General features: G+C 43.6%; 1 pseudogene; it reads right to left on the minus strand.

Annotated features, from left to right (window-relative positions):
- Positions 1–13,295: 13,295 nt before the first annotated feature.
- Positions 13,296–14,830, minus strand: LOC125426328 (annotated as a pseudogene).
- Positions 14,831–24,647: the final 9,817 nt, after the last annotated feature.

Consider the following 24,647-nt stretch of genomic DNA (forward strand, 5'->3'; position numbering starts at 1 on the left):
ACTTAGCATTTTTGGAGGCTGAAAAAAGTGCTATTCTTTAAACCCATGGTAATTTTATGCCTGACCTACTATTATAAAATATATGATCACAGGCTTGGCAGTTTTAGTTGAACTGAGGTTTCAAAAATGTTATTCAATTGAAGATTTTGCTGTGATCTGTTTGTGGCAAAGCTATTTCATGCATGTTGTTGGCCCTATTGTTTTGTTTAAAACTATTGAAATTGTAAGTTAATGTCTGTGGCCTTGTTCTCTCTTATTTACCATGTGTAACAAATATTTATTGTATATTTATATAGTTTTATGGGATTTTTGGAAAAAATGAAATCTGGCATTAAATCTTACGTCACATTGTAAATATAATTAAGCTATATTTAAGTGTACTAATTAACATATAATATATGTTTAAATATAGATTTTTATGTTTTTAAAATATATTTTCAAAAAAGAAATCTATCTATATACATTAAAAAAAACTCGGGGCTTTTTGGGACCATGTGACTTTTCTCTAATTGTAAACCAAACATGAGTTTTACAATGAAGATGTGTGTTCTTTTTTTTCCCAAAACAAATTCTACTTTTATTTTAACAATAAAATATTCTTGGTAAGGCAGCTAGGAAACTGTTTCATATTTGGATAGTTAACAGGGAGGAGTTTCAAGAAGTCCTTGTCCACAAGAAGCTTAGTGAGGGTAGTTTCCAGAATGATGCCTTTTCATTTAGTTCAAGATTCTGGCTGTATTCAAACATCATGGACAAACTCCAGTCTGAATGTGATGAGAATAAGTTAAGAAATCCTCCAGCTCACCCAATCCCTCAAGTTTCATTTCACCATGTCTAAAGCCTACACTGAGCACTTCCTGGCTTGAGAAATCAAAAGACTCCAAGTACTCAGCAACATCACTTCCACCTTGCCTCGCTTTCCATTGCCGGCTGAAGATCAGCAAGGAGCTCAGCACTGTGCCTATGGTGTCACATCACTTTCAGCCAATAACAGAAGTGATGTCACATCACTGGTGTGACGCAGACATGACACTCTAAGATTCCAACAAAACACTATGGTTTTGTCTGAATGCTAGAACATCACATCTTCCTCACGCTGGCAATGTGACATCACTTCTAGCTATTCACCAGAAAACATGCTGCACCACTGATGTAACATCGTTCTTCCCCATCCCCTGTTGAGGGGTGTGATACTGAAGTGGGGTTCAATCCCCAGATAGCAGAGTTGCGCAACACACACACTGGAACGCAGCAGGAACACAGCAATTCCAGTTTTCATTGCAGAGGCCGCTTCCAAGCGACGCGCCGTTACAAAGCAGCGACGACATGACGCCGCAAATTGCGACGCGATCTTCAAAAAAAAAAATGCCGCTCATTGACAGACAGGCGGAGCTGCGGGCCCCCGCAGCCCCAAGCAGAAATGTGGACGGTTCGCGACGAAGCGCCATGCGAAGCTGGCGTCTCGCGACGCTATACTTACTGGCGACTCGCGAAGTCGCTTCGCAGTCTCGACGCCATTTTTTTGACGGCATAGCTCCGCGGCTGTTCGAAAAGCGCCGGATGCTTCACATGGGGAAAAAAAAAAGAGTGGTTTTAAGCGCTTGACATACACCGCCTTCGCGCCGGTTTAGTGCTGCTGCTGACGGCGCCGACTGCGCGATCTCCAGGCTGCTTGCGTAACGCTCTGACGCTTCTTTTTCCGTTGCGACGACGTCATATTTTGCCCGTGCGGAAACGGCCAGAGGCGGTTCTACTTTATTCAGTTCACAGAAATGTTGCTCTCTCAGACAAAGTGCTTCGCCAGACCGTGCGAAGACAAGTGCTCACAATGCAAAGCACAGTGCTGCCTTATATATAGTTCACTAACCAATCATAGTTCTCTTCCAATTAGTCCCATGTGAACAGATTGTGATTTATTTCAAGTCCACAAACCAAGATTCATAATTCAAACTGCCAATTTTTCAGCAAGAATCAAACTGAAATTTGTCAAAGCATCTCAGTTCAGACATCACAACAAACTAGTTTCTTTCAAACTAGGCAATCTTCAGTCTGGGCTCTACACACAAGAGATTGTGAGATAAGGAGAGAAATATGAGCTTGGGGGTTTCCTGACTTTTTTTTCTTCATGGAAAAAACAGATTTCTGTTTTGTACTATCTGAATTCAGCCAGTGAACACCAAGCAAAACTTGTACTCTGAATGAGGCATAATGATCTGCACCCAACTACAAAATAAGGTCAAAACAGAGGTCATGTTTTATATACTGAATCAAAAATGAATCATCAACAAATTAATTCAGTAAAGAAGACCTGACATTATAGTTTGGAGAACATACAGGAGCCCTTGTTGCTCTGTGAAATAATGGGACCTCCATTTGTTTCAGTCTTAGAGCCTGTACGTACCAAATAGCTCCTGCTAGCACATCTGTCTTTATTAGCACCCTTCATAAATTTGGACTAGTATTTGTAGACATGTCATTAATTGAATTTTTTGGAAATTGAGCATATTTTGTAACATCTAAGAAGAAAGCCAAATCTATAAAAATATGGAACAGTATAGTCCTTCTGGGACTGTGCTACTTAAGAAAACAGGACACAGCACGATTAAATACCCTCACACCATCTAAAATTCCCTCGCCATAAAATGCTTGCATGACAGAGGAAAAAGGCTCCACCCTACCCTTTCCCCATATGTGCTATTCCATGTACAGGAAGTTGTAGAGGGATTCAATCCCCCAGAAGCCTACAAAGTAAAACAGTAAAATATCATGCAGCACTTCTGAATTTGTAGAAGAGTCAAAAGATCTATTCATGACATATTCACATGATGATATTCTAACAGTATGCATCACAATGAGATCCAATTAACACTGAATATTTTAGACACTGTTATCACAGGATCATTATTGTTGCTCTGTGAAAAACATTATCATGTATATCTATTCTGAGACTGGATTCCACTTTACCTAACATTCTCTTAAGTAGGATGTACCTCTACTACAACTGCCAAGCCTATGTACACATCATACCATGGCCCTACAATCGTGATAAAAGCAACTGAAACTAAATAAAGCAAATTCTGAACCACAGTTTTCTCCCCAAAGAAATAAGTTCCAATCCCTCCTCAAAAGACTGAGGAAATTGTGGTAATTAAATGTGCACTGTATATTGTTCATTTCATGTTTTCACTTAAAAAGAAAAAGATGAAAGAAATTAGAAGGCTACACAGACCTAGTATGCAGTACAATATACGTAAAGACATAATTCCTTAACTTGTACCTGGAAAGATATTGTATAATGGAAATGTGGTTTTAGAATGAAAAATCCCTGTCCATTCTATCATGGTGACTGAAAAATATATACACTTTGTGAAACATCCAGCGCTAGAACAAAACTTCAATATGTTTTCTTACAAGGTGTATAACTACTAATATCACTAAGCAGCACACACCCCAAAATTGTTTAATTGTACTTTATACTTGTAATTCAAGGGACAAGCATTAGATACATACATCACAGGTAACCAGAGTCAAAAACTACTTTGACTTCTCTGTGCTAGAAAGGGGAAAGGAAGGAACCCAAGGAACCTGTGTAAGTCTGGCAACAAGGTGGGTTTCGGCACATCCCGATTTATTGTTGGCTTGATTTGATATCTGACTGTAACCTAAGTGCTATGGTTTATATACTGAGATCCAATTCAAAATCATGTTCATGAATGATGTGGTGGCTGTTATCAAGGCAAATCAAGTGATGTCAAGCTGACTAGTTTTCTCTGAGTGTGAAACATCACCAACGTAATTTGTCCTGATTTAGAAACATACTAGAGAAAATCAGTGATTTACTTGAGGGGTGTAGAATCCTGTCTCACTTAAGTAGCAAACTACAGTTTCTCATCCACACCATTTGCCAGTGAGTATGATTTTTTTTGGCTCCATTAAAGTCTATGGGGATTTTTTTTCGAGACTATAAGGGTTGTTTTTCAAGGTAGAGGCTACTTAGAAGAACCTCCTAAGTTTGGTTCAGGGAATTTATTTATTTATTTATTTATTTATTTATTGTTTAAACTTCTATACCGCCCAATCTCCTAGGGGCTCTGGGCGGTGTCCAACATAAAACATAATTATAAATAAATTACTAAAACCTTTAAAACAGCGAATAACAGTAATAGAGGCATCCGCCACCCCACTTTAAAAATTCTCCCCAGGAGAGAGGGAGGACAGAATCCCAGTAGATGATGGATCAAGATGACAAAACTAACTGGGGGGGGGCACCATTTCAGCAGCTGGTCCCTCCAAAGGCCCGGCGGAACAACTCCGTTTTACAGGCCCTGCGGAACTCATTAAGGAATCCAATTTTATGGGATGCCAAATCTGTGGGTTCTGTGGGGCAGAACTTGGAATGAGTTACAACAACAAATTTTTAAAAACAAAATGGTTCACTTTCTTAACATATAACATCAAACATCAACATTTACATCACACTTCAAGGTCCTGTTCAGGTTTCACTTCAAGTCCTTCTAGTTACAGTCTTCTGATATTGCCAAGTCCAATTCTTCCTGCAAGTGGGTTGGCTCCTGAAGACTCCAAGGGCTTGGTGAACAGGATTCAACATGATGAAGGTTTCCAGGAGAACTCTCACCCATTACAAACACAAAAAACCCTTAACAAGGTGTTAAGGGCTCATACAAATCAAGGTTCAAGTCTGGTAGCCTTGTCTCCTCCAAACTACATGAGCTGTGCAGCCTCCTGCTGCTTTGAGTCTCCATCCCTTTCTGGGTCAACCCATTCTGAGCATGGGGGTTACAGATGCTCTTATTTTCCACTGTAAATTTCACTTGTTTCCAATGGAAGATGAAGGCCCCTTTTGGGGGCCCATAAAAGCGAGGTTATTAGGAACGGCTTCATGCCGCTCCTGGGCAGCCAGGATGGGGCTGCTGTTGTCCAGCAGCACCTCCTGTGCGAACAGCTGCCCAGGGATGGCGTTTTTGACGTCCCTGGGCCACTGTAAATGGCCCGTGCGGAAGGGGCCAAAGAATTGCCCAGAGCCCCGCAAAGATCTCCAATTCAATGCAATTGGAACAAAACAGATACCTAGGCCTCTATCCTTCCACTGTTTCCAATGGTAAAAAAACAACCTTTTTTCTCGAGGGGAAAAGCTAACTAAGAGGAATACCTGTGGGCAACCACAGGTCAACCCTTCCCACCCCAAGAACCAACACAAATCCATCAGAACCATACCAAAACCCAACCTAGCAAAACCACAAGCTGACACATTGTAAAGCCCAACAGAATTAATGTCAAAACAACATAGAAACACAACACAAGACAAACAAAACAGGGGCCAGTATTGCCAATCCAGACAAAGCTGCAAGCCAATCCAATGTGCAGGTGTTTAGAAAAACCCAGCACACTGGCAACAAAATATCTTCATTTTCCCAAGGAAGGAAGGTCTCAAAATGAGAGGGTGGGTACTCTGATTCTCTTCTCTCTGCAGTCTCCCACATCATCACAGTCTCACAGGTTGGTGTTGTGACTCCCTTTCATCACTGGCTCTCCTTTTCCTATTTCCCATCCCTGCAAAGAAAATTGTTAGGCAGAAACACATCTTCATTAGTTCCATTGTTTGTGGCACTCCTATGAGTTCTGCTGATTTCTGTTTGACAAACTGTAGTCCTACTGTTCCTTTTATCGCTAACATGAAGAACAGTTTTGGTGCAGCTGCATTATTCTGACCATGGAATTTGGGTTTCAGGAACTAGCCAAGGATTGGGGGAGCCGAGCATCACCTCCAACATCCCCCTGTGCCACATAGCTTCTAGGGTTTGGTGGAGGCTTTTGAGTGAAGGTGGATTCAGAATGGTATCAGGGATTAGGGAGGGGACTGCCAATCGGATAGATAAACTGCCTAATCACATTTTTCTTCTGACTTGTTTATTTTTGGAAGAGTGTTTCACCCTAACTGCCCTAAACAGACTCTGAGAGGATGTAGGCAGAGGTGGGATTCAGGTAGTTTGGTCAGGTTTGGCTGAACCAGTTGTTAAAAGCCCCCTCCTTCCCCTCCCCCAGAGGCACGCCATCCAATCAGCGGCTGTTCCCCCGCCCCTCCCGTGGGACCTGGCTGAGAGCAGATCAGGCCGTGCAGCTGCAGGGCTTTGTGGCCTTCGGGAGAGGCCTGCTGGCGCCTGGCTGCGGCCAGATGCCAGCAGGCCTCCCCCGAAGAAGGCCACTGTCCCCACCCCCCAGACTTTGGCCACTACCCAAGGGACCCAGACTTACTGGCCAGCAAGCTGGCATACTCCTGGGCCACGGGAAGAGGTTGGGGGCCGCAACGGAGTTGGGGAAGGCTGGTGCAGCCAGCAGCAGCCACCATAGCAGCCCCCTGGGCCTCAGCTGGGAGGGTGGAGCGCCACAGCAGATGGCCATGCTCCCCCCTGCCCCATGCGTGGCTGGGCCGGCAGCACTGCCAGGGACTGAGCCTGATGCCCGGCCAGCAAAGGACACTGGCTCCAGGCCCAGGAGTGTCCCAGAAGTGGCAGGGAGGAGCTGGCAGACCAGCGCCAGTCCCAGGCGAGCTTGGAGCATTGAGCGTGGGGCCAGGCATGGCTTGGGGATCCTTTTGCTTTCATACATGCTTCTGTTCCCTCTCCCATTGGCCAAGAGGGAGGAGGGCGGATATAAAACAAGGCTAGGATGGCAAACAGCCAGGTAAATGGGCGGGGGGCACACACAGTGGGGGATGGAGGTGGAGCACCTAACCAGTGGTTGAGGGATTAGGATCCCACCACTGGATGTAGGCAGAAGTACATGTTCACTTCAGTAACCCCAAAGTCCAGAGCCATGTTGAACATGAGGAAGACTGACTGCTCAGGATTCCAGGAGAGCAGAGATAAGTGATGTGGGCTGAGAATGTCACCTAGATGGAAAAAACACACTCATTCTGCACAACTGTCATAGGGCAAGAGAAAACTCTGGGCCATAACAGAGAGGTCCAGCCAGACTGATTCATTCATGGCCCACTAGTTCCGTGGATTTGTGGCCTGAACTCATTGGGCTCCAGCAGATACTCACTCACTATTGAATCTGCCATATCCTCTCTCATACACCTCATCCTCCCAAAGGAGCCAAGTGCCACCCCATGAGCTCCATTTCCAAGGTCATCTCAGCAGTTGCCTTGTGGGAGGGGAGAGGACACTACCTAACAGAGGAGGTAGAGAAGAAACAGCAGCAATGCTGCTTTCACACACACACACACACACACACACACACACACACACACACACACACACACACACACACACACACCAACTCCTCCTCTCACAGCAGTGTCACCTTTGGCTTTACATACATTTGATATGCTGGAAAAGCTTGTCTCTCCAGCATACAAGCTTCATGGCCTGCTTGGCAATCCTACCCTTAATGATGCTGGATTGTTGCCAACATGTTGCCAGGGGGAAGAATTAGAACTAATAAAAGGAAACAGTTCTTCACGCAACGTGTGATTGGTGTTTGGAATATGCTGCCACTGGAGGTGGTGATGGCCACTAACCTGGATAGCTTTAAAAGGGGCTTGGACAGATTTATGGAGGAGAAGTCGATTCATGGCTACCAATCTTGATCCTCCTTGATCTGAGATTGCAAATGCCTTAACAGACCAGGTGATCGGGAGCAACAGCCGCAGAAGGCCATTGCGTTCACATCCTACATGTGAGCTCCCAAAGGCACCTGGTGGGCCACTGCGAGTAGCAGAGAGCTGGACTAAATGGACTTTGGTCTGATCCAGCTGGCTTGTTCTTATGTTCTTATGTGGACATGGTTGCCAATATGTATACCTTCTGCTCAGCGTGAGGCTCAAGATAGGATGCCACATCAGCTTGCAACCTCTGGGCCAGCACACACACTATTGGAAGCAAGTCTGCATGCCCTTCAGCAGGCTCCAGAATTGTGGCCAAATTCTCACCTGCTGTTTGGATCCTGGGAATGACAAGAGATGGTGTTGCTGTGTCAGATGAGAGAAACTGCATAAAGTCGTTGAAGGGTCTAAGGACCTCCACAGTCTGAAAAATAGTCCAAGCTGTGCTGGCTCTCCTTTTGTACCATCTTAGTACCCAGAACACCATCAGGCTGCCACTGATGTGCCGTCAATGAGAGGTAAGCATGATGCACCTGAGGGTTGGTTCAGATGTCAATCATAAAGTGCATAGTTTTCCCATGAGCATGGGACAACTGAGTCTTCATGTAGTCCTAGCAGCTATGTTCAATGAGAGAATCATGCTCCTCCTCATCAAAGTGCAAGAAGGTGGTGCGAGCAAGGGATATGTGTCTTTGAGCAGCTCACAGAACCTGACTTCTATTGTTCTGAAGGGCTTTCCACAAATTGCAATCATCCACCCACTGAGATGGGTGATCCTTCTCTCTGCCACCTGCTTCCCACGTCTTGGCACCCAAGTGCGGCCCTTGTCAAGCATCTCCTTTAAAGATACTTGCAATCCCTTACCTACCAGAATAAGGAGAGCACAAGGTGAGGTTGCTGTTTAACTTATTTCTTGGCTCGCTAATGGTCACTTGGCCACCTTACCAGCCTCTCTCTCCCCCTGAACAAACACTGCCTGGTGGTTCTTTGTCAGATGGTTTCAGAGTCCAGAGGTAAAGAGATGATAGATGTATTTTCCTCAATTGATTCAGGCCAGTGACGTAGGTATAGATTTTTTATGGGTGAGATTCAGGGGTGGAGCCATGCCTCCTCAAGCCATGCCCCCAGCCTCAGTGCTTATAAAAGCAACTCTCCGAGGCCAGGGATGGTAGACTCCCCTGTCCCGCCCCCCCCCCAGCTCGCCCCCACCAGCTGGGCTCCCAGCTGGCAGCCAGTAGTCCCTTCTGCTCTCCCCTCCAGGAAGAGGCATAGCTAGGGAAAATGGAGCCCGGTGCAAAATCTGAGTTTTGCGCCCCCCCTCCCCCCCATGGACAGCCATGCTGGAATCCACCCCCAAACAGCATCACTTTCAATGGTGTTTAAACTAGGGAGCCCAGGTTTCCCTTTAAATCCACCTTAAAGGGAGAATCTGGGGTCCCCAGTTAAAACAACATTTTTTTATTCCAAAGTTCCTAAAAGGAACCTAGCTACAGAATTTAAAATCACAGAAGAAGAGTTGTTTAGTAGGAATGCAACCTTCCCAGCAACAAAGTATTCCTTAAACTTAGCAGGAAGAAGAGTCAAAAGCCTGGTCCTAGCTTCTTCGTATTTGGGGCAGTTAAGCATTATATGTTCCATGGATTGCACCACTATAGTACAGTGGGGGCATTTCCGCTCTTGTGAGTCAATTTTCAGAAACCTCCCTTGGAGTACAGAACAAGGGGAGGAATTAGAACGAGCCCTTGTGTATATCCATCTAAGCTTGGGCTCTTGGAGTATACTCAGATAGTCTGCCATCAGATTGGTTTTGAATTTGATGTTGAAAAAGAAGGGGGAACAGTTACTTCGCGCTTGGTCTTGTAGAACTTGTAGCTCCTGGTCAAGGAGTCGCCTTTTTAGTTGAAAAAAGAGTTCGGAAGGAGGTAGCATTTGCAATGACTCCCAGGAGAATCCCAGGGAAAGTATTTTAATTTCAACTGCCCGCCACCACTTAGATCCATGGAGCTGGGGGAGGATATGATTGATAAGGCTACCAGTGTCCGAATTAAAGCACAGGCGAACCCAGAACTTAAGGGTGGCCAGCCAAGCTTTCGTAACCAGCAGATGCTGTCCCACTTCCAAACAGCAGGCACCCCCCAAATTTCCCCAGAATTTCCCCAGGGAGCATCTGAGGCCCCCAGTTTAAACATTGAAAGTGATGCTGTTTTGGGGTGGATTATCCCCCGCCCTGAAACAGCATCATTTTCAATGTTTAAACTGGGGACCTCAGATTCTCCCTTTAAATCCATGTCAAAGGGAATGGATTTAAAAGGAGAATCTGGGGAAATTTGGGGGGTGCCTGCTGTCAGGGATGCAATTCTTAAGCTAGCAGCACCAAACTTTCAGGGTATCTTTAGGAGAATCCCCTAATGATACCACCCAGGTTTGGTGAAGTTTGGTTCAGGGGGTTCAAAGTTATGGACCCTCAAAGGTGTAGCCCCCATCTATTAACTCCCATTGGAAACAATGGGGTCACCCCCTTTGGGAGTCCATAACTTTGGACCCAAAAAACCAAACCTCACCAACTCTGGGTGGTATCATTAGGAGAGTCTCCCAACAAATCCCTGAAATTTTGGTGCTGCTAGCCTAAAAACTGCATCCCCTGCAGGCCACAAACTGAAAAAACACTAAAAAAAATTTTAAAACCCACAAACCAGGGGTGGAGCTTCAGCCATGTAATGGGGGGTTTGAAGCCGAGAACCCCCCCCTTACCTATGTCCTTGATTCAGGCCCTACACAGCTGGAACTATGCAAAACATGGAACCTCTGTCACCTGGAAGTGCTTCTAAACCAAGGATATGAGGGATAACCCATGCTGATGAGCAGCTGCATCCCTGGGACCATCTCCTGCATCCCTGGGACCATCTCCTGCATCCCTGGGACCATCTCCTGCGAGGAGTTCAGAGATGACATGCTGTGTCTAGGGGGAATAGGAAGAGATGGCTGAATAGGAAGGAGTTGCGATGACAGCACCTTAAGGTGCCCCTCCATAGCTTTCTCCTGCACCACCTCTGGCCTGTCCTCCGGTCTCTCCTTGGAAGGCCTGTTGGGCTCTGAAGGAATCCAAGAAGGAGATGGCATTCCTACGGGGGGGGGGGGGGAGCTGTGGGGCTTTTTGCTTTGCAGGTGTTTATCTGATTCTTGTCCTTGAGGTTCTGTGGTCCATGTCACGCAGCAGAAATAAAATGTTTTGACATTTTCAAAGTGCTTTCAAAATGTTTAACTGTTATAACACTTTAAAGTGTTTTAAGTGTCATATGACTTAAAATGCTTTCAAAATATTTTATTACTGCATTATCTTTATATGGTGGAAACTATTCTTGAATTAATAAACATTTCAGTAAAAACACCAAGAGTTCATATCTTAAGGATTCTCTCACAACATATCTGTATTTACTGCACAATACAGATACTACACTCTAGAATCCACCTTTCAAGGTCCTCTCACCACACTCAGTACAACACCAACTTTCCTACCCCTCAGAACTCTTTATTAAGCATCTGGCCTGATTCAGAGCTCCAAACAACTCCAAAGCTCACTCAAATAGCTGTGCTCTTTCGGATGGTTTATTAAATAGAATAACGTTTCACCGCATTGGGGGTGGGGGATGTTTTCCCAGTAAATGAGCTCAGGACTAGGATGGAAAGGAAAGCCACAGAGGGGATCGTGAACACAGAAGAAGCCGTCAGTCCCTTGCCCTATTAAGATTTTAATACATCAAATCCCCCCTCCCCAGTTTAAAAGATCCACCTGCAAACAGGAATACCCTCATTCTTTTTGGACTCTTATGCCTTACCATCAGCAAGGCAAGCAAAAATTCAGCAAGGTCAATTCTCCAAGCTTGAAGGTGCAATGATAAGCCAGCACCTGCCTTGCCAAACAAGACTAAGGGCTATTTTGTCTAAGCATCATTTTCCCCATCGTGGCCAGTGACGACATTTCTAACCATCACCCATGGCAGGGGAGAATGTGGAGGGGGTGCCCTTCATTCCAAGGGAGGTGATGAAGCCAAGGTAGAAAACTGTCACATATGGGGGGGGGGGAAGGGGGGAGAAAGAGGCCAACAGGGCAGACGGCTGGGAAGTAGCATTTTCATACTGGCTTACCTTACAGGGATGTTGTCAGAATAATTAGGTCATTTTATGCCCAGGAAAACCTTTGAAAGTTCAAAGCAGTGGCGTAGTGGTTAAGAGTAGGTGCACTCTAACCTGGAGCAACCAGGTTTGATTCCCTGCTCTGCTGCTTGAGCCGTGGAGGCTTATCTGGGGAATTATCCTGTGCACTCCCACACATGCCAGCTGGGTGACCTTGGGCTAGTCACAGTTCTTCTGAGCTCTCTCAGCCCCACCCACCTCACAGGGTATTTGTTGTGAGAGGGGAAGGGAAAGGAGATTGTAAGCCCCTTTGAATCTCCTACAGGAGAGAAAGGGGGATATAAATCCAAGCTCCTCCTCTTCCTCCTCCTCCTCTTCCTCTTCTAAAAACAAAGGACTATTGGAAAGACGCCAGGCAGGAGGCAACTCACTTTTAGCAAATCACCAAGTATGTAGGGGCAGGCTGCAATCCCTCAGCCTCTCTTGCCCCCATTCCCCCCCCCCCCCACCATAAGAACATAATATCAGGCTGGATGTGGGAAGCTGGAAGGGGAAGAGCTGAACCCAGTTCTCCAGCAGGCAACTTGCCTTGCAAAAAAGGGAGGGTGGGGGCTTTTTTAAAATGGAAAAAAGAAAGTCATATCATGCAAGTTTCTAACTTAATATGCTGCAGAGAAATAATCATGTCTAACATATTGATTAATCTATACTATTAGTGATTTTAAGGCATGCAGTTACACCACAGACAAAAGGCAGAGAGGTAGAATTGCATCCAAACTGTTGGACTACCCCAACTTGTGTGTGTGTGTGAGAGAGAGAGAGAGAGATCGCTTCATAGGGGAAATTGGAGAGTTTCTGCCACTGCACTCCCAGTAAAAAGGATGGGGGAGATCTGAACCTGGCAGTTGTTTTGGGAAGGGGCAGATGCTGGGGTTTCCTCTTCCTCCCCTCAATAAATCCACTCTGCTGCATTCATTGTTGCCCTTCCTTCTAACTTTCCCTGGACTTCTTGGAATGCAAAGGGAAACATCTTCCTACCTCCTCAGCAGTGCCTGCAAATGTCAGCCAAAGCAACTTTAGTCTCCCAGGCAGGCACCCCAACCCCTAGCAGCTATTTCCAGGTCGCCAGTTCTGCAGCAACAGCAAGTCCTTTGCAAGAAGAGAAACATGCGGGGGCTGCTTTGGAAAGTGAAAGTAGCTCCGAATTCCCCCCCCCCCCGCGCAGCTTGCCTGCCTGCCTGCCTGAGTGGATGAGTTGCCTCTTTGTTCCTCCCTGCAGGCTTTGGGCTCCGCTGGCAGGGGCTTGGCTGGCTGCTCTGTGAATTCACTGAAGCAGCCTTGTGTTGCAGGCCAGGCTCCCGTGAGCGAGCCAGGCGGTCTCCTCTTGCCTTGCTCGTGCATGTGAGAGGAGGCGGGTGGGGAGGTGCCAGCCCCCCACATGACTCACCACTGCAGCGCCCGGGACAAGCTGCCCCGGATGTCCCCATTGGCCCTACGCCACTGCTCCCATTTCAGTTTTATGGCTTTTCTTTCATCAATCAGCTTCCATGTTTGGTCTTGGATCCATTGTTCCGTCGCCCTTGGCATCTTCCAATAGTATTTGGGCACAAGTCTGGCAAGCCATTATTTGTCTTGATTCAACAGCTGGATTGTAGGTACAAGTCTTTACAGATGGTGATGAAGGCTGCTGGTAGTCCATACAAATGCAGGATCCGTGCGAGGGCCTCAGGATAAGGCTACTCCAGTGGTCTTTGTCTGCCATTTCCTTGAGAAGGCTGAAGTGACTATGCAGTTCCAAGGTGAAAGTGGTGGCAGTGGCAGGGTTTTTGAGTTTCTCCATTGCAAATGGTTTCTTTGGTATGGTCTTTCTAACGTTTTGGAGCTTGAGCTTGATTTCTGCTCTGACTAGATAATGGTCTAATCCAACATCTGCCTTTCTGTAAACCCTTGCATCATGCATTGCTGACCCCCTATTCTGGCTTATACAGATGAAGTCAATTTCATGGAAGGTTTGCCTTTCTGGTGACCACCAAGTCTTCTTGTGGATCCTCCGATGTTGGAAATATGTGTTCCCAACATACAACCCATTGTGTTCACAGAACGACAGCAATTGCTCAACACTGTCACTGAGCTGAGCAGAGGATGTGTGTGCTCCAATCACATTCTCAAATCCTTGTCCGCTGCCACCTAATTGGGCATTGAAATCACCAATCAGGAGCTTTAGGGGATGTTAGCAAAGAAGTCTTGGAGCTGTGCATAAAAGTCATTCTTTATTGCATCATCTGCGTTGTCCATTTGGTGCATAGGCCTGTACAACAATCGCTTTAGCATGTCCATGAGTAAAATGGGCTGTGATGATCCGGTCATTGATGGGTTGCCAACCAATGAGTGCTTTTTCAATTTGTTTGCTCAGGATAAGGCCAACTCCACTTTCATGCCAATCTTCGTGACCCACATACAAGATGTTCTTGCCATTGCTTTTGATCCGGCCATTTGTTGTCTACCTGACATCAGTGACACCTAGAATGTCCAGCTGGTAGTTGTCAAATGCCCATAGGAGTTGGATAAGTTGTCCATTTTGGTATGGGATTCATGTTGGAATATCCAGCCTTGTTTGCATGCAGTGGCAGCAGAAGCAGCATGGAATTCTGGGAAGCTGCACGAACATTCTAAAGGTGACAGTTAAAATTCGGTGGTGGTGTCCTGCTCCCTCACTAGCCTGCTCTGACTGACTAAGTGAAAAGATGTTCTCTGTACTGATGTAAACCAAATGCTATGTAAAAGTGCTCTGACTAAAAGTTAAGTAAAGTTCTCTCAGTTAAGTAAAGTTCATGTCCCATGAACTTCTGAGGTAAAACAGCTGTCTTTTGAGAGATAACTATTCTAATTTGACACACAATCCACATTTCTGCTTGTTACTCTGCTTGACAGGATTATATATACTAAATATACCTGTTGCCCTTCAGTTCGTACGTTCCATGTTCCACCTCTTGTGATGTTTTTGGCAGAGAAGATTGTTTCTGACATCAGGTACTGGACACCAGTGCCAGTTTGCTCTGATACAGTCATATTATGTGAAGCTGAACTCCCACTTGGTTTACCAGAAATGCTTGAAGTTTTTTGTTGCTGTTTCCATAGCGATTGGAGTTTTACAGAGACGAGTTACTAGTCCAAAACTCAACCCTCCTCCTTTCAGAATGGCAGAGTTGCCCTGCGTAAAAATGAATAATAATTCTCATATTCATTTGGGACTATATACTAATGCAGAATCACACAATTTTCTCAACTGCTGCACCTCAACTAATGAAACTAACATCACACACACACACACACAAAGCCTTTATTGGCATCATACAGTAAAACAATTTGTAACCAGAAACGTTTTACAACCAGAATAACATAGTTACAACTCAAATAACCATCATTTAATATAAAAATCTCCCTTAGCAGATGTGCCAATTATATCCAACAGAAACTTGGCAACTAATTCAGAAAAATCCTGATTTGATCCATCCAGGAAATACTTTATCCTTTGATCATCTGTCATATCTACATTAAAAGATGTAAACAATGGTCGATACTTATACCTTAAGCATTCCCTATTTGGACAGTGAAACATGATATGCTCTAGTGTTTCTACTTGTATGCTGTTGCAAGGGCATAATCTTTCGGTCTTTGGTATTTTTTGGAATCGACCCTCGAGTAGAGCAGATGGCAAAATATTGAATCTTGCTAAAGAGAATGCACGTCTCAATCTAAAATTAATCATATAAAGTAAATAATGAGACATACAACCCTTTGCTTCAACTAGTGATTGATTTAGAGGTGAGCAAGTTGAATTTGCTGCTATTAAAGATCTTTGATAATCCCATTCAAGGAATTTTTCTTTAACAATTTTTTTGCCTCTAAATAAGATAACATTGATATTTCATCCATAGATATGCCAATTTCTGTAATCTTATCAACTATTTTATCATGCCAGTTTGAAGTGTTAAGTTCAGAGAGCAATAAGCATGTGAAACTGCCTGGCTTGGAATGATGGTGGATTTTTAACCAGTATATAGTTGCTCTAATCCAAGCCAAGGTAGTTAAGGAACATAGGCCTAGTTCAATGCGTAAGGCTGCATAAGACACGCAATTGGGGAAACCCATAATCCTATGCAGAAATTTAGAGTGTAGAGTGTTTAGACTGGTGTATTGGGCTAAGAAAAGGACTGGAAAGCCATAGAGTAGCTGCGGAACTACTTTTGCATTGAATGCCTTGATTACTGCTGGAATGTATTGGTGTCCTTTGGTGTAAAAGAAATTCACTAAAGCGTTTACAGTTGGAGTAGCTTTTACTGATGCCGTTTTGACATGGGCTGTCCAAGAAAGATTATAAGTGAACAAAATACCTAAGTATTTGTATTTCTTGACTTGTTCAATTTCTTTTGTCGCTACTTTCCAGGGTTGTTTTTTCCATGATCTAGCAAACACCATAACTTTTGATTTATCAAAGTTAAGTTCCAGCTTGTTTAATTTACAGTAACTGTAGCATCTGTTCATTGAACGTAACAGGCCTACCCTAGTGTATGACATTATAATAGTATCATCTGCATAAAGAAGCGCCGGTAAATGTGTATTTCCCAGTTTGGGGCTGTGTCCATCAATATCCCCAAGTTCCAGTGGTAAGTCCCTTAAGTATATGTTAAACAAGGTCGGAGCAATTATACACCCCTGTTTCACCCCTTTGTTGCTTAAGATATTATTGGTCAATGCCCCCTCCTGAGTGCATTTTACCCGGCAAGAGGTGTTAGTGTGTAATTGCCTGATTAAAAAAAGCAGTCTGGGGTCGATGTTCAAATCCTCCATTTTCTTCCATAACAAGTCTCTAGATAGTGAATCAAAGGCTTTTTTAAAGTCTAAAAAAGCAACATAGAGCTTGCCTGATCGTTGTTTTAACTGTTTTTGGGCAAGGTGGGCCAGGACTATTGCGTGGTCATAAGTAGATTATGAAACTAACATCTTTATGTGAAACAGAGGATAGGAGATGGTTTGTATTGTGCCTGCTGGAGGTAGGGTGATTTAGAAACCTAAATAAATGAAATTATCTTCACAGAAACATGCAAGGATTATAACTTAAACTGATAGATGATGTGTTAGGCTACTTGACCAAACAATCCATTACAGTTTTCTCAGGTCTTCCTTGGGTCCACCCTATCACAGCTTGTTTTACTGCTTGGAATAGGTGTTTCAGAAGACCCCATGAGGCTCATTTTGCACAACTCAAAAACTTTCCTCCATCATAGGAGAATGATCGGCTTAGAATATTTTGTGACTGCCACATCCCCATGGAGTGTGTGATCCCATGATCTACTGTTACCGCAGGGTAACGGGTTCAAAATATTTAAGCCGAAAAGCACAAGCCGACAATGAATAAAATCAAAGAAATATTTTATTCAGGCCAACAAAAGAGCAAGCTAGCATCAGAGGAGCCACACTAAAAGGCTGCTGTCTCTTATTTTTATAGGTTACATCAGAATAACAGTAGAAAGAATACACCCCAAAGTACAATCATCATCAATCAATCATTTGAAAGGGTGGAGATCATCCCCTTCCCCAAAACATTTGGGGCAAACTAGTGCCCTTATTGGAAGATGTCAGTACTCTACTTTTGACGTCTTATGAACTTAGGCCCAGCCTTACCTTATCAGTATTGTTTTCTGCTGCCCTAATTTTCTAGACAAAGAGCCTAAACATTTAACCATGTTCTTGCTTTGTATCAGAAAAAGGGCAGACTCATGGTGCCAGCAGGAACAAGAAGACCTCAAAAACAACTTGGTTCCTAATCTTTTACATTCCCATGGAAAAGTAGGAGCAAGGGGTATTTCATCAAGGCTGTGAATCTTGGTCAATAGAAAAAGAAAAGTAAAGTGCATGAGGCCTGCATATTTCTTGTTCAGCAGCTTTATGGTTGCCAACACCCCATTACAAGGAAAAGAATAATGGGGGGAAGGAAACAATCTTACTTATAAGTTACTTATTGGGATTGCTGATATCCTTTTAACAGGGCTATGTGCCTACACTACTGATGCAAGCAGAGGATTTTAGCCTCCATATCATGAATGTGCCACTCAAAAGCCCAGATATTTAAATTAAACTTCTTCATTCAATATATGCCCATTTCCTTTGCCTAATTGTTAAAGTAAAAACATTCTTCTTCAGAATTAAACTGGACAGAATGGACAAGACAGACTTCCATTTGCCTTGTAAAGTCAACTAAAAGGCACATGAAGTTCCAATTTGAATTGGAGATGCAGGGGGAGGGGAAAGGAGGTTGTTTAACCATTCAACCTCCACCCATATTTTCTAGTCAACCCTCTCTTCCACAAGCTGATTTTATCCCATTGAGAAAAAATGACAGACATCTTGTATTCATCTTTAAAAAATTATAATACTAACTACTTGGGGGGGGGGGATGCCCCTTTAGTAGAAATGTAATGGGATGTTATTTATCAGTTACCTCCATGCCATAAAAAGTTCCAGATGCCCTTTACATACTTTAAGCCTCTATTAAAGGGCCTCCGAGCTTGTTGGCAATCCTGGTTTTGATTTGCAAGAACATTTGGAGGAGAGAAGTTCAATCTCTCTCTCCTCCCAGCATGACCTCATCTGAACTGGGGTTGAGTGTAGCTGTAACTCAACTGTAAATGATTATGGAAAGATCCAACCATGAATTTCCCAGTGCTTTGTCTGTTTTGAGCCTAGAACTCAGGCAAACTGTTCATCTCTTCAGAGATCTAAAAGTATGTTGAAGTTAGAGCAGAGTGGCAATATACCCAGTCGGCCAGTGGAAATTTCCTTCGTTGAAGGGAAAAAATCTGGGAGAGCCAAAGCAGAGTGGGCAAAACTTTGAAACTTGGGTTTAACAATAACTGTCGGCAGGGTTTTTCTTTTGTCTTTCATCTAGGGGCAAAACAAATGCCTCTTCTAATTTAGTCTGCTGGGAAGTCACCTTGTACCTCCAGCAAGAGCTGAACTACATTATATTGTACAGAGCTACCAATACAAGGTGGCATGGGAGGTCAAAATTCCAGGGGTGCTCGGATCTAGGCAAGGCTCTACTGGTACACAGCTGTAAACTCAGCAGCTGAGAGAGAAGGAAATGGTAAGTGTGACCTTAGCTCAAGTTACTGTCAATCAACTGAAACTACCTCACAGGATACCCATGAAGATAACATGACTGAGGAACAATTATGTAAGCTCTCTGGCCTTCTTGGAGGAAGGGTGGGACAGAAATGTGAACAGAGAGTGGAGAAAAGCATGTTATATAAAACGTGAACAGAAACGTGAACAGAGAGTGGAGAAAAGCATGATATAAAAATCATTAGCTATTCCTGCTCAACGTTGTGTGATTTGTTTGCATATGATGTTTAAACTGGCTCTTGGGGGTGTGATAGGAATTCAGAGGTAATCATCTAGCCTGTCCTTATTCCGCAATGCATTTATTGTCTAAAACAGGGGTCTTCAAATTATGCCCCCCCAGATGTTCAGGAACTACATTTCCCATCAGCCCTGCCATTTAGCCATGCTGGCAGGGGCTGATGGGAATTGTAGTCCACGAACATCTGGAGGGCCATAGTTTGAAGACTCCTGGTCTAAAATAAGGATCTAACTCTGGCTTCCTTCCATTTCATGGGATCAGGAAGGGCTTCAAAAGCACCCAGGAGAAAGCTTGGACTGCCAACTGTCTGGAGAAAAAAATGTCTTGCCTCTTGAATATAGGCTTAATAGGAGGTTATTTGTTAGGTGATGTTATTACCTCCATGCCATGAAAAGCTTCAACTGCCCATTTTCATGCATTAAGCTTCATGAATCATGTTAAAACTGCCAACGTAAAAATGAAACAATTGGCATCATTTGAGTTTCTTCATCCAATGGGACTAGTATTTTAGAATGTTAGAAATAATTAAGAATTGTTAATACATATCAAAATCATCATAGCTACATATTATGGAACACATTATACACATTCTGAGCTTTATTTACTGAAAATGTTGTGTTGTTCCATCTATCCAGTCCATCTACCTTCAGGCAAACTGGAGTTCTTTTGTAGAGCCCTGCATCTGCAAAACAGCTGCCTGGCACTGTAATTCAGAACCAAATGCTTTCTCAACTTAATAAAAATAAACAATCCTTCATTTATTTATTTTTTAACCAAAAGGCTATAAGAAACTGAGTCTTACATATATTGCGTAGAACAACAATGCAGGAGTTTGACTTCCAGGTTCTAATTTAGTTGATTAGACTATGTTGCATTTCAGGTTTTGTCTACATCTACTCTACTAGGGACATTAGCCAAGCAAGTGTACTGCCTAGGAGGCTTTTTCAACAGAACATATTTTTTTTTACAATTAGCAGATTTTCTATTCTTGCCAAAAGGTAGAAAATGCCTATTCTTCTTTCTGCCCCAATCCATCCCATAAATAGCCAGCTACTTTCAAGCAACTTAAAACCATCAAGATTTTTCTTGCACTAATGGCAGAAGGATATATCACATTTTGTTTGGCAAGAGAAAAAAAACCTCAGATTAAATATGAAATGTTACAAAATGCAAAAAAAAAAAAGTGAAGGATTAGCTTTACCTGATCAGAAATTATATATTTTTTTCTGCCTGGTGCATAGTTTGGCTGAAAGAATGGGTTCTGTTGATGTGGTTTGCTGGAATTACAGGGACATGATATGAGATTTGGATATGAGATTTGGATGCCTATTTATGGTATGACATAGTAAAAGCCAATAAGGATTTTAAAAATCATTTTATTAGACATGACATTCTGAGAACTTGGGAAAAATATAAAGCTGGGTTGTATCAAGAAACACCTCTATGGTTCTCATCACAAGAAACCCTATACAGTTGAGAAATGACAGTTGAAAATAGGTGGCTAACATATTGTGACACACTAGATTTTTCTCAAAGGGAATGTGAAATGGAATTTAGTAGCAGAAGATTTTCTATGCACAATTATCAGAAAGATTTAAAGTAGATAGAAGACCTCATGTTTTTGAAGACTCCAAGGCAGAATTTGAAGTAGAACTATGTAATAATGATGATCATGTTATTGCCAAAATGTATAAGCTTCCTTTGAAATTTGAATCAGAGGAAGAATGAATAAAAGATTGAATGATAAAATTGGCCAGTAACTTAAGGTATAACATACAAATAGATCAATGGGAAAATATGTGGTTAAACGGTCTTAAATTTACCTTAAGTTCCAGAGAGAATTTCTATAAAATGAAGAATCATTGGAATTTATCACTGGAGAAATTAGCAAAAATGTATTTAAATGTTTCGAATGTATGTTGTAAATGTGAAAATCATGAAGGGTCATTGTTACCATGGTGCACTTGTTACAATGCTAAAAAAAATTGGATAGAAACACATGTAATAATTCAGAAGATTTTAAAGATTAACATACAAATGAAACACAGGCTTATTTTTTGGGTCTTATGGATGCACAGTTCGAAAAAAGATGGAATTCTGGTTTTATATATGACTTCAGCAGTGAGAATATTGTGTGTGCAAAAATGGGAAATTCATCTGTACCCACAATAGAACAGTTTCTGAACATATTGAAGTAGGCTGAGTTGGCTAAGCTTCCTTTGAATTGGAAAAAGAATTTCTCTAAGTTGATACAGCAAGTATCCCCTTGGCTATTTTCAGGTCCTACCTTGGCCAATTCAGTTGACTCTCCTGGGCCAATAGGGACAGGACCCAGGTGACTTTGAAACTTACCACTTGTCCCCAGGATCTATGACTGTCACAGCTGATGAAAGCCAGTGGTGATGGGACACACACACACACACACACACACACAGACACACACACACACACACACACACACACACACACCATGAACATTATCAACTTGTTCCTCTGTTCAGGGTTGTTCCCAGGGAGTTTGAAAGAGACAGTGGTAAAACTACTCTTAAAGAAGCCATCTTCGGATCCTACTGATCCATCCAGTTAATATCCAGTGTTGAATCTTTCATTCCTCGGTAAGGTAATTGAGAGAGCAACAGTGGAACAGTTCCAAGTGTTCCTGAGGAATTATCAACTCTGGACCCATTTCAGTACGGCTTCCAAACTAACCACAAGATGGAGATGGCATTGGTAGCCCTCACACATGATCTCCATAGACAGCTGGATCAAGTTGGGTCAGCAGTGCTGTTATTGCTTGATCTGACGGCGGCATTTGACATGGCTGATCACAATCTATGGGCCTACCATCATCCTGATGTTGATATATGTGGGACAGCCTTGAAGTGATTAGTCTCATTTTTCCAAAGTTGAGGACACAGGATCAAGGGGACAGGATACAATCACAACACTTTTTAGTGTGCAGAGTCCCTCAGGGGGCAATCCACTCCCCAATGTCATTTAACATCTATATGTATCTGTGGCATGTTGACTCCCCAGCTCCTGCCTCCAAGGGGAGCTCCGTCCCTCCTTCCCTTTCTGGGGTGGTGTTGCCCCTGCCTGCAACCCATCTTCAGGGGTCTGTTGTTTAATAACGCTCTAAGCCACAGAGTGGTGAAGGCCCTCCTAGTCCTCCCCTGTAAGCCCCTCGAAGTCTCTCTTTAGCTCTCCCTTGTTGCAGGTTGAGATTTTGCCTTCTTCTGCTGTTGCTCAATCCCTCTTTCCCACCACTCTCTCTAGTGGCTTTTTCCTCACGTCTCTATCACCAAAATTTCAGGATATTGTCCGGCAACACTCCTGCTGATACCAGCCAAGTTTGGTGAATTTTGGTTTGGGGGGGTCCAAAGTTATGGACCCCCAAAGGGGGTGCCCCATCTCCTATTGTTTCCAATGGGAACTAATAGTAGATGGGGCTACCCTTTTGAGGGTCCATAACTTTGCACACCCTTAACCAAACTTCACCAAACCTGGAACATATCATCAGGAGAGTCTCCTAAAGATACCCTGAAATTTTTATGTGTCTAGACTAAACACTACGCTCCCTGCAGGCCAAAAACTGAAAAAAACACTAAAAATACAAAAAACACAAATGAACATGGGGGGGCAGCAAAACGCCGATTTTGCACCGGGCTCCACTTCCCCTAGCTATGCCTCTGGCTGCACCCAGCTTCTCCCCTCCACCCGGCACCTCACCGGTCCCACCTTTTCCGGTTTTAAACTCCCCTGCAAAGTCCCCTGGAAGTCATCCCTCATCCCCGCTGGCCCCTCCCTTCCCCCTCCAGCTGGCCCTTTGTGTTCCCCCGCCTCCGCCTGCAGCATTCGGCCCCTTTCCTCACTGCCGCCGGCTGCTTTCTCCATCGCCATCTCCCTGCTCCGCCCACGTTGCAGCCAACCTGCCTCTCTCTCCTGGCCTGGCCGGGACTATCTCGGTGCCAGGCCGGGACTCCCCTGGAGGCAGTGCGGCGGCCCAGCTATGTCCAGGGCAGGATCCCCTGCCCACCCCCGGACAGTACCCTTCTTGCCCAGCTAGTCTGGAGTTTCAGGCTGGGTTGCCATCAATATACTGATGACACTCAGCTATGCTTACTGATGGATGGCCAGCCAGATAATGCTGAGTATCCTACAAAGAGGATGTTTTTGTAGGACCTTGTTTAAAGGAGGATGTCAAAGAGACAAAAAATAAATGATGATGCTGACCACCTCTGGAATCTCATGGACATGAGCAGCCATGTGGCAATAAGAAACAGGGGGTCCAGGACATAGACTGATGGGAAAGGCAATCTGAAGTACCTGGTACTGCTGCTGTCACAAAATCACTCAACCCTATGGTCCTTCAGTACCAGGCACCCTGAAGGCAGCAGCAGCTTTAACTGTTGGGCCCTACTAACAGCTGATGAAGACCTCTAATCAAACAACCAAATTCTAAGCCAAAATCTCAACTTGGTGACTCTAAAAGCACCATCTTCTATGAATGTAGTTTTTACTCTGGTTGCAAAGAAATACCAAGATATTTTATATTTATTTTCAAGCTCCTTTCAGTAGTTCTTCTGTACCCAAAGCTGTTCATTGGCATTCTCCTTTCAAACAATGTAACAGGACATTTTAACAGGTTCCTGTAAAAGATTACAGGAAATGGTAGTTACTACTAACCAAAGCTTTAATCTAGCATGGGACATTTTGGAAGACATTAATGTGCTAATCTCACTGCTCAGCTGTTCAGGCTGCAGATTGACAAGCATCTGACCTCATCCATTTGCCCTGTATTGAAGATCCATATAAAGCAGTCACGTCTGGTGCCTGGAACACAAATCAAGTGCAAGGGTGACAGAGTTTTGGCATGGGACTAATGGCAAAGGGAATATTTCAGTGCTCCATGCCCAATTATGCAGGAAAAGTTTTGCATAGTTAGCATCCAGTCTAATATTGTTAGAAAGTTATCTATTTCACAAAAGAATATCAGAGGTAGTATACCTCTGGTAATTAATGTGTTTATAAAAGAACTGTGGAATTAATTTTATTGCTGGACAGTTTTATCAGCCTTTAGTGTGATAAATCTGGTAAAAACAGTTTTTTCTAATGTAGCATTCTCAGACTTTCTGTCAAACTAGTTTGCCAAGGAATGACTGAGATGATTGCAAAAGGCACTGGCACATTTTAAGACACATATTCAGCATTAATCTATTCAAGAGACTCAGGTGGTTAGAGGATTTTTGGGGGAAGGCATTAAATTAGGGTAGTAGTGGTGTCAACGACAGTAGTGATGTCAAACAAATTCAGGCTTATCACTTCTATACTTTTTAATGCTCTGTGCAGCTGATAAGAAATGCTTCCTCTTGTCTTCTTTCCCATCTCCTGGGATAAGTAAATGAATTGACAGAGTAATATGACAGGAGGTGCAACAACTCTGGATTAGGGCCTAACAACTCT

The sequence above is a fragment of the Sphaerodactylus townsendi genome, linkage group LG02 (assembly GCF_021028975.2).
Source record: "Sphaerodactylus townsendi isolate TG3544 linkage group LG02, MPM_Stown_v2.3, whole genome shotgun sequence".
In the NCBI taxonomy this organism is placed as follows: domain Eukaryota; kingdom Metazoa; phylum Chordata; class Lepidosauria; order Squamata; family Sphaerodactylidae; genus Sphaerodactylus; species Sphaerodactylus townsendi.